Source organism: Monodon monoceros, unplaced genomic scaffold (genome assembly GCF_005190385.1).
Source record: "Monodon monoceros isolate NGI ecotype Baffin Bay Population unplaced genomic scaffold, NGI_Narwhal_1 Super_Scaffold_12, whole genome shotgun sequence".
In the NCBI taxonomy this organism is placed as follows: Eukaryota; Metazoa; Chordata; class Mammalia; order Artiodactyla; family Monodontidae; genus Monodon; species Monodon monoceros.
The window spans coordinates 104,870,543-104,887,054 of NW_021703768.1; the positions used below are offsets into that span (position 1 = coordinate 104,870,543).

Consider the following 16,512-nt stretch of genomic DNA (forward strand, 5'->3'; position numbering starts at 1 on the left):
TCCCCTTCAACATCTTTCTAGTTCTTTAAATGCCCAGCTTTAGGCATTTCACACATTTCCAAGTGGCATAAAGCACAGTTCCTGGAGACAGACTCCTCCACAGCCACCTGAATGACTGTTCTTCCTTCTTAAAGAAAAGAGCGTATTTTTTTCCATGCTCTTAAACTTGATCATATACCCTTAGGAGAGAAGCAGAACCAACTTAAACTCCATTCCCTAAGGTAAACTAGTTGATATGTTCTCGTTGGTCATTCCACGTGTGTCAGAGGTTCCCACATTCATGATGGGACATGATGTCCCAAGAGGCAGATTATTTTTAACAGGCTTATTGAGACATATTTTACATATCATAAAATTTACCCGTTTCAAGTGTACAATTCAATGACTTTGAGTAACATTACTGAGTGGTGCAGCGTCACCATACCCAGGTTTAGAACATTTTCACATCCTCCATTACGATCCCTTGGGCCCGTTTATACTAATTCCCAGTAGTATGACATAAAATGTACTTAAACAAAAGAGTCAGAATTCACCCCCTACCCCAGGCCCAGGTAGTCACTAATCTGTTCTCTGTCTCTGTAAATTTCTCTTTTCTGGGCATGTCGTGTAAATGGAGTCACATATAATATGCAGCCTCTTGTGTCTGTCTGCTTTCACTTACCGTCATGCTTTTGAGGTTCACCCGGGAAGTAGCATACACCGGCGGCTCACTCCTTCTAATTGCTGAATAGAATTCCACTATACGGACAGACCACTTTTTCTTGATTCCCATAGGTTTATTTTTTATTTATTTATTTATTTTAACATCTTTATTGGCGTATAATTGCTTTACGATGGTGTGTTAGTTTCTGCTTTATAACAAAGTGAATCAGTTATACATATACATATGTTCTCATATCTCTTCTCTCTTGCGTCTCCCTCCCTGCCACCCTCCCTATCCCACCCCTCCAGGCGGTCACAAAGCACCGAGCTGATCTCCCTGTGCTATGCGGCTGCTTCCCACTAGCTATCTACCTTACGTTTGGTAGTGTATATATGTCCATGCCACTCTCTCGCTTTGTCACAGCTTACCCTTCCCCCTCCCCATATCCTCAAGTCCATTCTCTAGTAGGCCTGTGTCTTTATTCCCGTCTTGCCCGTAGATTCTTCGTGACCTTTTTTTTTTTTTTTTGAGATTTCATATATACGTGTTAGCATACGGTATTGGTTTTTCTCTTTCTGACTTACTTCACTCTGTATGACAGACTCTAGGTCCATCCACATCTCTACAAATAACTGAATTTCATTCCTTTTTATGGCTGAGTAATATTCCATTGTATATATGTGCCACATCTTCTTTATCCATTCGTCTGTTGATGGACACTTAGGTAGCTTCCACGTCCTGGCTATTGTAAATAGAGCTGCAATGAATATTGTGGTACTTGACTCTGAATTATGGTTTTCTCAGGGTATATGCCTAGTAGTGGGATTGCTGGGACGTATGGTAGTTCTATTTGTAGTTTTTTAAGGAACCTCCATACTGTTCTCCATAGTGGCTGTATCAATTTACATTCCCACCAAGAGTGCAAGAGGGTTCCCTTTTCTCCACACCCTCTCCAGCATTTATTGTTTCTAGATTTTTTGATGATGCCCATTCTGACCGGTGTGAGATGATATCTCATTGTAATTTTGATTTCCATTTCTCTAATGATTAGTGATGTTGAGCATTCTTTCATGTGTTTGTTGACAATCTGTATATCTTCTTTGGAGAAATGTCTATTTAGGTCTTCTGCCCATTTTTGGATTGGGTTGTTTGTTGTTTTGATATGAAGCTGCATGAGCTGCTTGTAAATTTTGGAGATGAATCCTTTGTCAGTTGCTTCATTTGCAAATATTTTCTCCCATTCTGAGGTTGTCTTTTTGCGGATAGACCACATTTTGTCTGTCTGTTCACTTGTTCATGAACATTTAGGTTGTCTCCACTTGTTGATTATGATGAATAATGCTGCTATGAATATTTGTGTGCAAGTCTTTGTATGGGCAGATGTTTTCATTTCTCTTGAGCAAATACCTAGAAATGGCATTGCTGGGTCATATGGTAATTCTATGTTTAACTTTTTGAGGAACTGGCAAACTGTTTTCCAAAGCAGCTACACCATTTTACATGCTCACCAGCAATGCATGAGGGCCCGTGGTGTAGATTTAAGAGAAAGTTTTTTCACATAGCAGGGAAATAAGATTGTAAACACCTTAAAGATAGGTCAGTACCTTACACTTTAGAACATAACAAATATCTGTTGAATTGTTGACTGAGTGAAATTCATACTTAGGGTTTTGAAAACTCCCTCAAACTGCAGTGTTAAAGATAACTCAGACTGTCATACTTGGGTACTGTTTTTACAAGCTCTTAAAATTTTGCATGTAACATTTGTTACTTTTTTTTTTTTTAATGACAGTAATACAAAGAAGAAAATTTTAAATGAGACCGTAATCTTCCCCTATCTGTGCTGACATATTTGAAAGGCTACAAAATTAAAACAACATAGATAGGTACAAAATGAAAAAGGAAGGTCTTCTTCCCATCTCCCACCTGACAGTTCCTTGTCTCAGGGGTAACCACTTGCCAAGGGTTTGGGTTTTGTTCTTATGGTCTTGTCATTTAAGGCCAGAATCAAGTTTTTTGTTGTTTTATTTTTCCTTAGAACCTCCACCTTCCAATATGCCTCTAAGTGTGTTGGACTTGGCACAATGAAGCACCTTGTGAGGTTGTCAGGAAGATTAAGTGTGATCCTACAGTATCTGGACTGCACACTGTAGGAGAGCTCGATAAAGGGCGGACTTTATTCCCATACACCACTGTTTTCCCAGACTTCTTTGCAGAAGAATTATCTACCAATAAGTTGACCTACACAGTTTTAATATTGATGAATAAATAAATCCATCGGAACAGAGGTTTCTTAAGTGACCTTAGCCAGGTGGACTCAGAGTGTTAGACAGAAGGGTTGCTGTCTGACTGGCCCATCCTCAAGTTACCCGTTCATCTTCTAATCTCTGCTGTGCCCCTGTCCAACCGGATGATCCTAGACAGGCCCCCAGTCAGATGAGGCAGCAATAAATCTGGGCCACCCTGTGAACAACTAGATAGAAGTCACAGTAGTGATGAGACCTGTTTAAGAAGAGCAGAGACCAAAATGGAGAAACGGAAATGTGACGTTGGAGACAAGGAGTAAGGAGATGGGGGGAGAAAAGAAGAAAGTTAGAAAGAGAGGGGGGAAGATTGAGTCATATTGAAAAGATGAAGAAAAAAATGCTACTTCACCATTAACCTATGTGATCTCCCGCTTCTCTCCTGGCGGATGGTCCTCCTCACCTCTCCCTGTGCTCTTCTGTGTCCTATCACTGAAATCTCAGGCACTGAGCTGGGTGGCTGACGTGCCTCTTCTTCCCCAGTGGAGATGCTGCTGTATATAAACGTTGGTGTTTTCTTTAAGTCCATATATGTCAGGCTTATGATTATATCCATAGTTGTCATCTTCTAGATTTTTCAAATTATGTCTTCCATCCTGTGCAATGAGTTAAAAACTGGGAAGAACCTCAGAAATACTCTCATTTTTGTGTCTTTTACTGTTAAGGATTATTATCTGAAAACAGTTATCTTGTGATCCTACAAATTATTTTGAAACCCCTAGTGTGTAGTACTGTAAAAGCTGTATTGTGAGTTGAGTTGCCATATGTCAACGGTGAAGAAAAACTCTTCATCATGACAACTTTTATTATCACTGTACTATTTCTATAATTCATTAGAAAATAGTTCCTCATTGGATCCTAACAACGTAAATGTTGTGCTGGATGCTGTGTATAACAAATAATGTAGTCCTCTGAGAGCCCGTACAAACTGTCAAGGATATTTTTTCCCTCCCTCTTTCCCTTCCTCTCTTCTAAAGTTGGACTAGTTTGATGTGAAGTTGGTAGATTTCTTATACTTGTTCTTGATTTGATCAGAATCTTTTCTGAAATTTTTACAAAGAATCACAACACGTTTTCTAAATTCAAATTCTGAAATCACAAAATGTCACACCTGTCATCGGAACCTGCGATGAGAGAATAATAAATGGCTTATGAGCTGGGAGAAAGGCAATATTTAACAGTTGATAAGGACCAGAGAGATTGGCTCGTGTGTCAGCTGACATTTACTAAGCAGTTCTCTGTACTGGGCACTATGCTGAGTGTCATGGCAGTCACCAAGGTGAAGAGGAGGCCTTTGCCCATAAGAAAAACAGAGTAGAGGAAAGGAATGTTTTGTTTAGAGATTTGATCTTCTTTCAAAGAGGAAACTAGGTAGCTCCAGAAAATACATCAAACCAGGTCGCTTCGGAAAACATATCAAATATAGCAGTTGATATATTTAGATGAGATGAGGTAATATCATTGTTACATGCTCAACCATTGTTCAAAGTTTTAAATATATACATGGAATGAGGTGGTTACAATTATCGTCACGTTTTGTGCATAACAGACACAGTGACTTGCCCAAGTTTATAACAGCTGTTGAAGCGTTGGAGCCAGAATTCAAATGCAGGCAGTCTAATCTGAACCAGCCTCCTAAAATGATTAATTGTACAACCTCACTTGGGAGGGGCAAAGATGAAGCAGGCAGAGTGGCTCCCATTAGGTGTCTATGCATCCCTGCTTGGGATGCATCCTTTGCATCCTTTATAGGTCTGCTTTCTCAACTATAAAACCGAGACTCGTTTCATTTCTTTCTACAGTTCTTACATTGAAAGGATTTCTAATGATCTATAGAGGACAGAGTAGAGAGAGCACCTTTAGCTACCAATTGGGCGCTGGTGCTTTCTCTGTGTACTGTCAGACACAGGTGCCTTTCTGGATACTTTTGTCTTCATCTGTGCTCAGACCTGACCATAGGGAACTTTGTTTCAGTTGCAGCGTTACGTGGTGATTTGCACAGCAGTCACTAATGGATTCCAATTTTTAAAAACCGTGGCTGGGTTCTTCTTTGCACAAGTACAGAGTGTTTCTGTAAAGTAATGTGACCGATTTTGTTTCTAAAAACGAATGTTGTTGTTGTTGTTGTTTTTTAAAGTAGTCACCTAAGGGACCCAAGAACTTTTCCAAAAATGCTGCAGTTGCACGAAATCTTCTTGAAATTCTTCTTGCGGGGTACTTTCAGAGCCTGGAGCTCATTCTTTTTTTTTTTTTTTTTAAGTCTGGCCAGGATTCATTAGGAAGCTTATTAGTCACAGTGAATAAAAAGCCATGAACAGAAGAACTGAGATCTGCACAAATTCTGCCATTGGGCTTACAACACTAGTTAGAAGCTAATAAACATTAAGGATGTCCCAAGAGGAATCTTAAGTAAGTCCCAGTCTTACCCCGACCAGGATACCCACAAACACAGAAACGATGCCCATGCTCTCCTCAGACTGCTTACCTGGTTAGCAGGAAAAAAGACCTTCTCCTCAAGCTATTAAGCATCCGCAGGAGATTCCTGCTCTTCTAACTATAACCATGGGACTCTAGTGCACGACAGACAACTCCAAGCTGCGCAACTTTTTTATTTTAAGAAGATGTTGGGGGTAGGAGTTTATTAATTAATTAATTTGTTTTGGCTGTGTTGGGTCTTTGTTGCTGTGCGTGGGCTTTCTCCAGTTGCAGCGAGCACGGGCTACACTTTGTTGCGATGCGTGGGCTTCTCATTGCAGTGGATTCTCTTGTTGCAGAGCACGGGCTCTAGGTGCACAGGCTTCAATAGTTGTGGCACGTTGGCTCAGTAGTTGTGGCACATGGGCTTAGTTGCTCCGCGGCATGTGGGATCGTCCCGGATCAGGGCTCAAGCCCATGTCTCCTGCATTGGCAGATGGATTCTTAACCACTGCACCATCAGAGAAGTCCCAGAAAACAATTTTTGAAAAAAATTTCCATGAGTTTAAGCAGTGAAGTAACTGAAGGTTCAGCTATCACAATCATCTTGTTCTTTGTTCCATTTTATTATGGGAGTTTGTATACAAATTACATTTCTCTCAGGTCCCCTCCCCATATCCTAGTTTTATACCAGATGGACTTTTCCACTGATATATGCAAGGCACTACTCCTGACTTTCCCATATGATAGCAATCAATTAGCTATGAAGCTAATGAAGCTTTCCTTTTTTTTTTTTCCCTATTCTGTGTTACCTGCTAGTTAATATCTGTGAGCTGGTTGGTCTACTACCTGATCAGTCCTGGAGCCTACTTAAAGACAAGCATATTTTCCTGTTCCCTTTTCTTGACTTTTTGGCCGGAATGCATTCATTAGCATAGCATATCTCATTTCTGATTTTAATCCTGTATTGTTTGGTAACTTCTCTGTGACATATCTCCACTCTTCTCTAATCCAGTGTAATTCAGCAAGCGTTTCTTAACCGCTTACTCTATGTTGAGAACACATGGCTGAGTGAGGTGTGGGCGACGCCCTTTAGGAGCTCCCCAACTGGGAAGAGGAGAGCAGGACACACACACACATACACACACACAAATACTGTGTGATAAAAAAGTCCACAATAATTATCAAATGCTAATAGAAATGGTGTAGGGCATGACCTCCAGACAGCTCCCTGGGAGATACTGAGGGTCATGTGCCAGACGCAGATTAGCCACTGAATTGGGGGCACCATGGTAAGGAGAGTTCCGGCTCACTTCTTCTCCTGCCTTCTAGGCAGTCTGCTTTTTTGAGGTGAGCTGAGCTAAGTGGTGATATCTGAAGTGAGGTTGATGGGTAAGAAAGAATTTGGCCTCAACTGGAGGGAAAAATTATTCCAGGCGAGGGATGAACAAGGATAGGGTACTTGAAAGTCCAAATTCGTGTTTTTGATGAATCCTTAGGGGTCTGTGTCTAGACTGTTGACCGGTTGGGACAGGAGAGCAGAACACAGGAGGACCTGGATCCCCCATTCAGAATTCTCCTTGCTTGGCTCTCTTTGCTTCACTTCCGGCTTTGACTCTACTACTGATTCTTTGAAACTTTAGGGAAGTCGTTCTCTCTGGTCTTCACTTTCCTCCTCTGTAAAGAGAGAGGGCTGAATGACCTGATTTGTTAGATCCCTTCCAACCTGAAGAGTATGAGTCTTTGAAGAAACTGCCCTATTTCTCTGTGCTCTTCTATAGCCTTTGTGTAAAGAATTCTTTCAGGCTGAACAAACTGAGGAAAGTGTTTTGAATATGAATAGAATCCTTGCTTTCTGACTTGGTTTGGCCTCTTTTATTATTATTATTATTTTTGCTTTTATTTCTTCCCCTTGGTAAACTTATACCTGGTGAAGGCGGGACTGCCGCTGGAACATACCTCAACTCTCCTCTTACGTATTTATAGATACATATCAGCATTCACGTTGCATTTGGACAACTCTGCTTTGCCCTTTGGCTGCAGGTAACAGGGCCACAATGCCTTCTGGACAACTCGTAGTAGAAAGGTCTAAGCAAGTAACAATTTTAAACCTATAACATAAATGGGGAGCAAATTCATTACCAATGGAATTGCAGGTTTCTCTGGTATACTTCAGGTATGAAAATAAACATATTCCATTTGAATACAGAATACAATTTAAAGTTAAAAAGCAAAAAAAAAAAGCATACATGTAACTGATTCACTTTGCTGTACAGCAGAAACTAACACAACATTGTAAAGCAACTGTACTCCAATAAAAATTAATTTAAAAAAATAAAAAGCCCTTTTCCTCAGATTTGAAGTCGGGGATACTAGCTTACCACTTCAACTTAATAATTATTATAGCATTTATAAAGCAGTTTGTATTCTTTAAAGTACTTTTATTTATATCAAAGGTTGGAATTTAACACATTTTTTTGAGGACCTACTATTAAGCACTATAGTATGTTACAGGGATATTAGGATGTATTAGACGTGGATCTTGCCCTCAAGAACATTACAGCATATTTCACTATAACTTGAGCAATATCTTACCATGACATTAAATATGAATTTCAGTCTATTGTGATAAATAAGAATATGTACAGGCATTTTAAGAGAATAGTGGAGAAGCATCCAGCCCAGGGTGGGGATTAAGTAAAAGACTTCTTAGAAGAAATGGTGATACCTAAATTTTGAAGGAGGAATAGGAATTAGCCAAAAAAAAAAAAAAAAATAGAGATCATTTTATCCAGAAAGAATAGCCTAAATGAAGACACAGTGATGTGAAACAACCTGGTGATTATGGAGAACTAATATTACTAGAACATAAGTTGTATATTGAGTAGCAGTACCTGAGCAGGTGCAATGCATTGGAGGAAGGTTACAGAGGACGACCTTTTATGCCATGAGAAGGAGCTTGGTCTTAGCTATAAGACATAGGGAGTCACTGAAGGGATGTGATAAAGGCAAGTTTGAGTTTTTTCAGAAATGAGTCCAGTAGCAAGGCTTAAGATAGATTGGATGGAGAACAAAATAGGAAGCAGGGATTTGCTGTCTGTGAAATAATCCAAATGAGATTGTTTTAGTAGGAAAAATGGGAGAATAGGTTTGAGAAATGTCAAAGGGATAAAATTGGAAGAACCAGGTGATTGATTATCATTGACAGAGAGAGGAAGGCAGAATGACTCTTAGTTTCTCTCTCCAGGTGAAAGCTGCATGGATTGTGATGCCATTAATTAAGCCATAGAACATAGGAGGAAAAGGAGACTTAGGATCTAAAATGATGGGTTCCCTTTTATAAAAATTGAGATTGGGGGCTTCCCTGGTGTCGCAGTGGTTCAGAGTCCGCCTGCCGATGCAGGCGACACGGGTTCGTGCCCCGGTCTGGGAGGATCCCACACGCCGCGGAGCGGCTGGGCCCGTGAGCCATGGCTGCTGAGCCTGCGCGTCCGGAGCCTGTGCTCCGCAACGGGAGAGGCCACAACAGTGAGAGGCCTGCGTACCGCAAGCAAAAAAAAAAAAAAAAAATTGAGTTTGGGATGGAGGTGTGTACTGTAATAAGAAATATATTTGGTCTTTGTCCCCAATTCCTGGCACAGAGTTCCTAGAATTGGAATTTCCTGAGTGCTAAGAAGGACTGTCTCTTGTTATTCATAATGACCCCTTTTGATCACACTTGAGTTTATACTAATGAGATGGTTTAGGGTAGAACCCTTAGACAGCCTCAGGATGGGGCTGGTCACCAAAAAGGCCAAGTGATTAGAGCTTGGGAGCTTTTGGCCCCATCCCTAACCTCCTGGGAGGGGAGGGCACCAAGAAATTAAGTACTATAAAAACTCTTGAACAGTAAGATTTGATGAGCTTCCAGATTGGTGAACACACCAAGGTGCTAGGAGGGCAGTGCACCCAGAGAGGACACGGAAGCTCTACGTGCCCGCATACCCTGCCCTATGCAACTCTTCCATCTGCCTGTTCTTGACTTGTCTTTTATAATAAAGAAGTAAAGGTAAGTTAAGCATTTCCCTGAGTTCTGTGAGCCATTCAACAAATTATCGAACCTGATGGGGGATGGGGGGGAGTCACGGGAACCCCTGATTTATACCCACTTGGCCTGGGACTTACAGCTGACATCTGAAGCGGGGGCAGCCTTGTGGAACTAAGCCCTTAACCTATGAGGTTGGCTCTAACTTTGGGTAGTTAGTGCCAGAATTGAATTGAATTGTTGGATACCCAGTTGGTATCTGGAGAATCAGAGAATTGGTTGTTGGTGTCAGAAAACACCCCAAGGACTTCCCTGGCGGTCCAGTGGTTAAGACTTCACGCTCCCGACGCAGGGGGCCCGGGTTCGATCCCTGGTCAGGGAACTAGATCCCGCATGCCGCAACTAAAAAAAAAAGGATCCTGCATGCCACAACGAAGATCCTGTGTGTTGCAACTAAGACCCGGTGCAACCAACCAAATAAATATTAAAAAAAAAGAAAAGACAAGACCCCAGAATGTCAGAGTTGGGAGACAGATTTGGGAAATGTCAGCATATAGGTGATAGTTAAAATCATGAGACTGGATCGAATTTTCCAGTGGAGAGAAAAGTAGAGGACCAAAGAGAGAACCTAGGAGCGATGCTATGTTGAGATGAAGGTCAAAGAAGATGCTACCAGGTTGATAGAGAATAAATAGCACAGCAAAAAATAAAACAAAAGCAAAATCAAACAAACAAAATGGTATAGAAACATAAAAAAGGGAAGAAAAATCTCAAGAGATAGTCAACAATATGGACTACCAATAGCGGCATTAAGAGAACTCCTGAAATGCCCTTGCCGTTTAGCAACATAGAGATCATTGGTGAACTTTGCCAGAGAAATATTAGTGGAGCAGTGGGAATGGAGGCCAGAATATAGTGGACTGGGTGGATGCGAAATGCGGAATCAGAGACATCACGGGTAGACTATGGCTCCGAGAGCCTTGGCTGAGAAGTGAAGGAAACACAGGAAGGTAACTCTAGGAAGTGAAGTCTAAGAAAGGTTTTTGTTTTTGTTTTTGCGGTACGCGGGCCTCTCACTGTTGTGGCCTCTCCCGTTGCGGAGCACAGGCTCCGGATGCGCAGGCTCAGCGGCCTTGGCTCACGGGCCCAGCCGCTCCGCAGCATGTGGGATCTTCCCGGACCGCGGCACGAACCCGCGTCCCCTGCATCAGCAGGCGGACTCTCAACCACTGCGCCCCCAGGGAAGCCCAAAGGTTTTGGTTTTTTGATCAGAGAGCTTTGTGAGCCTGTACATAAACTAGGAGAAAGAACCAGCAAAGAAGGAAAAGATGAAGATGTGGCACAAAGATGGAATAACTGATAGAACAAGCCCAGAGGTATCAGAAAGTGGGCTTGAACATCAGTAAGAGAGAGAGACCTTGTCTTTTGAAACTGGAGGAATGTATGATGCAGTAGATGCAAGGTGATTGTAGGTCAGGTGAAGACGTGCTTGTCTGAATACTTCATTTTTCAATTGTCTCAGCAAGATAGTGACGTGACCCCTTTCATCAAAAGGGATGAGTAGTGTTTGGTTAGGGGCTTGAGAGCATGGAGAGTGTTTGGCATGCAAGTTGAAGGAATAGGAGAGGACAATGTCCAAAGACTGTTGAGGGCCCTGCTGACAGCAAAGAACCAATCCACCATAGGGCTAATTTTTCCCCCTTTGACGTCACTCAGAATCCAGGGATTAGAAGTTTAAAAGGCTAATTTTGAGCTGGTCTTGGGGTGTTTATGCTGAATGGCTATGCAGAAGAACAGGCATGTCTGAAAACTGAAGGTGATCAATCACATACATATATGTATATATAAGTCCAGGAAATAAGTCCAGAAGGGATTGATTCAACTAGAAGAACGTGGAAATATCAAGGACTGTGGTCTGTGTCTGAGGGCAAAAAGCACGTGGTGGGAAACGGAAGGAGAGGTTACAGGCTGACAGTGGGAGATTAAAGATGTCTCACTGACAGAGGATTTCTGGTTGGAGCAGTCTGAGCAATGATGAAAGCCAGGCATTGGTGGTGATTTATGTGAAGTGAAAATAAAGATCCCTGGACTTAATGCCAAGTTGTTGGATGCCATCCTCCTGGACACTGAAGGATCTAGGTGTCAACGTTCTCAAGAAAGGGAACATGATCAGTATGTTAGAGGATGAAGACAATACGGAACACTAAATGCAGCTAGGTCAGTGTAACCCACAGGAGGTTGGACTTTCTGTACGCTGAGTGTAGGTGAAATTTTATTTTTGAAACTTAAGTGAACTATCAAAGTTAGAGACAAGAGTATTCAATAAGTTGACTGATTATCTGAAATATTTTAAAAATTAACAACAGAAACTAATACATGTTAAGTCAACTATACTCGAATAAAAAAATTTTTTAAAAATCAATTACCGGGACTTCCCTAGTGGTGCAGTGGTTAAGAATTTGCCTGCCAATGCAGGGGACACAGGTTTGAGCCCTGGTCTGGGAAGATCCCACATGCCGCGGAGCAACTAAGCCTGTGCACCACAGCTACTGAGCCTGCGCTCTAGAGCCCATAAGCCACAACTACTGAAGCCCACACGCCCTAAAGCCCATGCTCTGCAACAAGAGAAGCCACCGCAGTGAGAAGCCTGCGCACCACAACAGAGTAGCCCCCGCTCGCCGCAACTAGAGAAAGCCTGCATGCAACAACGAAGACCCAACACAGCCAAGAATGAATAAATAAATAAATATTTAAAAATCAATTACCTTTCTTACTAATTTAAAAAATAAACTGTAGGAAAAGACACTGAAAAGCAACAAAAAATAAAAATTCCCAGAAATAGATTTAATAGAACTTAAAGTAAAACAATACAACTACTAAAGGAGACAACTTAAATGGAGAGGTTTACCTTCTTTAAAAGGAAAACTTCACATTATAAAGATAGCTTCATTCCTTGAATGTATAAGTTCAGTGCAACCAAACAAAATCTCAATGTCTCTCTTAAGAAAACATTACAGAATGATTCTAAAATTCCTCTGAAAGAATAAGCCTGTAAGAATATCCAGCCTAAATCTGAATGATAGAAGATAGACTCATAGCTTGTCATGATGTACTGTCAAGCTATAGGATTTAAATTTAGCGTAGTAACCCATTAACTCCTGATCTCATGTTCAACAGCTTTCTTTACCTGAATATTTACATCAGTCATAATTTTGAAACAAGCGCATTCAAAAGCCTATTTAAGATGCATTTCCAAGGTGTATTCAAATGTATGTGTTATGTCTTCTAGATTTTCTTGTATGCCTACGGCTTAAAAATCCCCACTAAACGTTTACTTGAAATCTACTCTAGTTTAAGATATTGTGCATAATTAGTGTCTCAGAATCTGATGTCATCCCTTTTCCTTTTCCTCTTTTTAAAAGAACTTTTAAACAAATTAACATCTATGATTATAAGAAGCTTGCTGTAGTAACCTTGAAAGCCATAGATCAAAGCATAAAAACATGTACCGCATCTTCTTTATCCATTCATCTTGTCGATGGACATTTAGGTTGTTTCCATGTCCTGGCTATTGTAAATAGTGCCGCAATGAACATTTTGGTACATGACTCTTTTTGAATTATGGTTTTCTCAGGGTATCTGCCCAGTAGTGGGATTGCTGTCGTATGGTAGTTCTATTTTTAGTTTTTTAAGGAACCTCCATACTGTTCTCCATAGTGCCTGTATCAATTTACATTCCCACCAACAGTGCAGGAGGGTTCCCTTTTCTCCACAACCTCTCCTCCAGCATTTATTGATTGTAGATTTAAAAAAATTTTTTTTAATTATTTATTTTTGGCCGCCTTGGGTCTTCATTGCTGAGTGTGGGCTTTCTCTAGTTGCAGTGAGCGGGGGCTACTCTTCATTGAAGTGCGCAGGCTTCTCATTGCGGTGGCTTCTCTTGTTGCGGAGCACGGGCTCTAGGCACCCGGGCTTCAGTAGTTGTGGCTCACGGGCTCAGTAGTTGTGGCTCACAGGCTCTAGAGCGCAGGTTCAATAGTTGTGACACACAGGCTTAGTTGCTCCACGGCATGTGGGATCTTCCCGGACCAGGGCTCGAACCCGTGTCCCCTGCATTGGCAGGCAGATTATTAACCACTGCGCCACCAGGAAGCCCGTTTGTAGATTTTTTGATGATGGCCATTCTGACTGGTGTGAGGTGATACCTCATTGTAGTTTTGATTTGCATTTCTCTAATAGCGCTGTTGAGCATCTTTTCGTGTGACTCTTGGCCATCTGTATGCCTTCTTTGGTGAAGTATCTATTTAGGTCTTCTGCACATTTTTTAATTGGGTCGTTTGTTTTTTGATATTGAGCTTCAGTAGATAGCTAGTGGGAACCTGCTATATAGCACAGGGAGCTCAGCTCAGTGCTCTGTGATGACCTAGATGGGGGGGGGGGAGCGGGGGTGTGGAAGGAGGGGAGGGAGGTCCAAGAGGGAGGGGATCTAGGTATACATATAGCTGATTCACTTCATTGTACAGCAGAAACTAACACAACACTGTAAAGCAATTTTACTCCCAATTAAAAAAAAAAATAAGAGAAAAACCACCAGTAATTGTGTCTCCCAAAGAAAACTTAACATGGTTTGTATTTTGATTTTGGAGAGTGCATTTAACTAATATAGAAACCTCATTCCTGAAGTAGCATTGCATACTCGTCATTAAGGGGCAGTATTTTTCCAGAAGTACTGGTTTGTGCTGATAAATTTACCACGCTCAGTACTCCTCATACAACGGCTGGGTGAAAGAAACAAAAGTTAATGGACTTGCTTTCCACTTGGCTCAATAATCTTGGCGTGGTTGACACCCGGTTCAGTGGTTCCAAGATTGTAATGGGTATAAGACTTAAAGTGGTCTGAAGTTGGGCTAATAATGTGCATTTTTACAAGGCCCCTCCCCCAACCCCAGGTGGTTCTGAAATAGAAGGTCCTTAGGTCCCACTTTGAGAACCACTAATTTGTGGGGTTCACAGACTGATCTTACCAGAAACTGTATGGCTCAAACTGTACGCCTAAAATGACACATCCTGGAGGTGAGAAAAGTTCTTCAGCCTGATTTGTATTCTCAGTCCTGGTTTTGGTACGTGTTGTTTCAGCCTGTGTATTTGTGTCCTGAGCCAGGGTGCTGTCAGTTAAAAGAAAACAGGGTCCAGGCAAAACCTTGAGAGCACAGAGTCCTCCCACAGCCTCTTTCACATTTCTCTTCCCTTCAGTCTCCAAAGACATCCTTTACCCAGTCACCTACTGCTGTCCCAGTGGTGGTATTGACACAGTGATGACTTTCCTGCACAGTAACCTTGCTCTCTCCCTTCCGTAAAACCGACTTTCTCTCGGCTGTGATGGAAAGATGCCATTAGTTACTGCATGTATCGGTGTGGTTACATGCATAAAAGTAAAAGCTAGGGCTTCCCTGGTGGCACAGTGGTTGAGAGTCCGCCTGCCGATGCAGGGGACACAGGTTCGTGCCCAGGTCCGGGAAGATCCCATATGCCGCGGGGCGGCTAGGCCCGTGAGCCATGGCCACTGGGCCTGCGCGTCCGGAGCCTGTGCTCCGCAACGGGAGAGGCCACAACAGTGAGAGGCCCGCGTACCGCAAAAAAAAAAAAAAAAAAAAAGTAAAAGCTAGAGATGCCTTCCAACATCTTACCCCTCCTCAGTCCTGGCTTATGTGGGGCACGCGGGGTGGTGGTAAGGGGATTCAGGGACACTACAAAAGGGGAACCCTGCCCGTGATCTCGCACCATTGAGCAAACCATACTACGCAGATAGCTGCCTTAAAGACAAACAGTCTTTCCAGCTTTGAAAAGATGTTTCCTCAGTGTCTTTTCTAAGGCAACCTGCCTGTTTGGTACCTGAAGCCATTCAAGGGAGAGGGTAGGAATCATTGTTCCATAAGAGCTGTTTTTCCTGAACAAAATGGTGTAGGTTTTTGTTCTAAGAACTGGCAAGAACCTCTTGTAAAGATACGGAGGCAGGTACCATTTGTGGTGTATATTTATGACTGACAAATCCTGAGAATCTAATACTTTTGAGAGCACTGAGCTTTGCACCTAGAACTCCAGATTTTGTTTCAAACCCACATGCTGCTTGCTTTTTAGATGGGTACAGAATTGACACTCTTCTGTGCTCAGGAGATGTGACCTAACCCTGGAGATTCTCAAAGGCAAACGAGCATGTCTGTGGGAAAGCCCAGACAGTCTCGGGTGCCGGCACAGCCTGAGGCTTTGCTGACACCTAGTATTGATGGGCCAGAGGAAATGGGCAGTTTCCCTATCACATCACCACCTGTGTCTGCTCTGCTCAGGTTTCTCTCAAGATTGTCCTTTGGATGTGAGCCGGGAGAGGTTGCAGAGGAGCAGTTGCTGCATGAGACACAGGCAGGATACAGGTGTGGCTCCATCATCCCACCTAGAGTTATGGTAGCTCATCCAGTTGGATATGCTCTGCTCATAATTACAACTAGCTTCATGTTGACCCACGTAATTACGAATCTGTTTTCCTTCACCCCCAAGAAAACCTAATCTGGCCCAGGTATCGAGATTAGGGAGTGTCACGTCTGTTTCTGCCTCTCCCCAGAGTAACCAGGGCAGCTGGGCTCCCAAGAGAAAAGGCACCCCCAGCAACTGGAGATACCAAGGTGGGTATCTTCTATTGCCAAGCTGGCGACAGCCATGTGGACTCATACAGGGAGTATGAACTCTCCCAAATCCCATATTGGATGCTTAAATATTCAGCTCTGTTTCAGAGATGATTTAGTCCACTGCAGTCCTAAATACTGAACAGCAAGAAAAATAATTTCCCCTCTACCCTTCTGAGTTCTTAGCTGAGACCCCTGTAATTAATACAAGACAGATTAACAAGAGAAAAGCAAACAGAAGTTTATTAACATGTATATCTCATGTATACATGGGAGATTCCCCGGGGGAAAATGCGTTACTCCAGGTGGCTATAGAATTTAGGACTAAATACCATCTTAATAAAGAAAGAGGAGAGAAGATATAGGCCTCTCAGGGGAGAGTAAATGATTTTTAGGAAAGGTGAAGGGCACATAGAATAAAGGGGAGGTATGATAGTTTTGACAGTTTGT

The 16,512-nt window shown here is 42.2% G+C and overlaps 1 protein-coding gene across 2 annotated transcripts in view; it reads left to right on the forward strand.

Annotated features, from left to right (window-relative positions):
* Positions 1 to 16,512, forward strand: part of GRAMD2B (GRAM domain containing 2B) — a 67,772-nt gene that overhangs the window by 7,138 nt on the left and 44,122 nt on the right. The window lies entirely within an intron of this gene.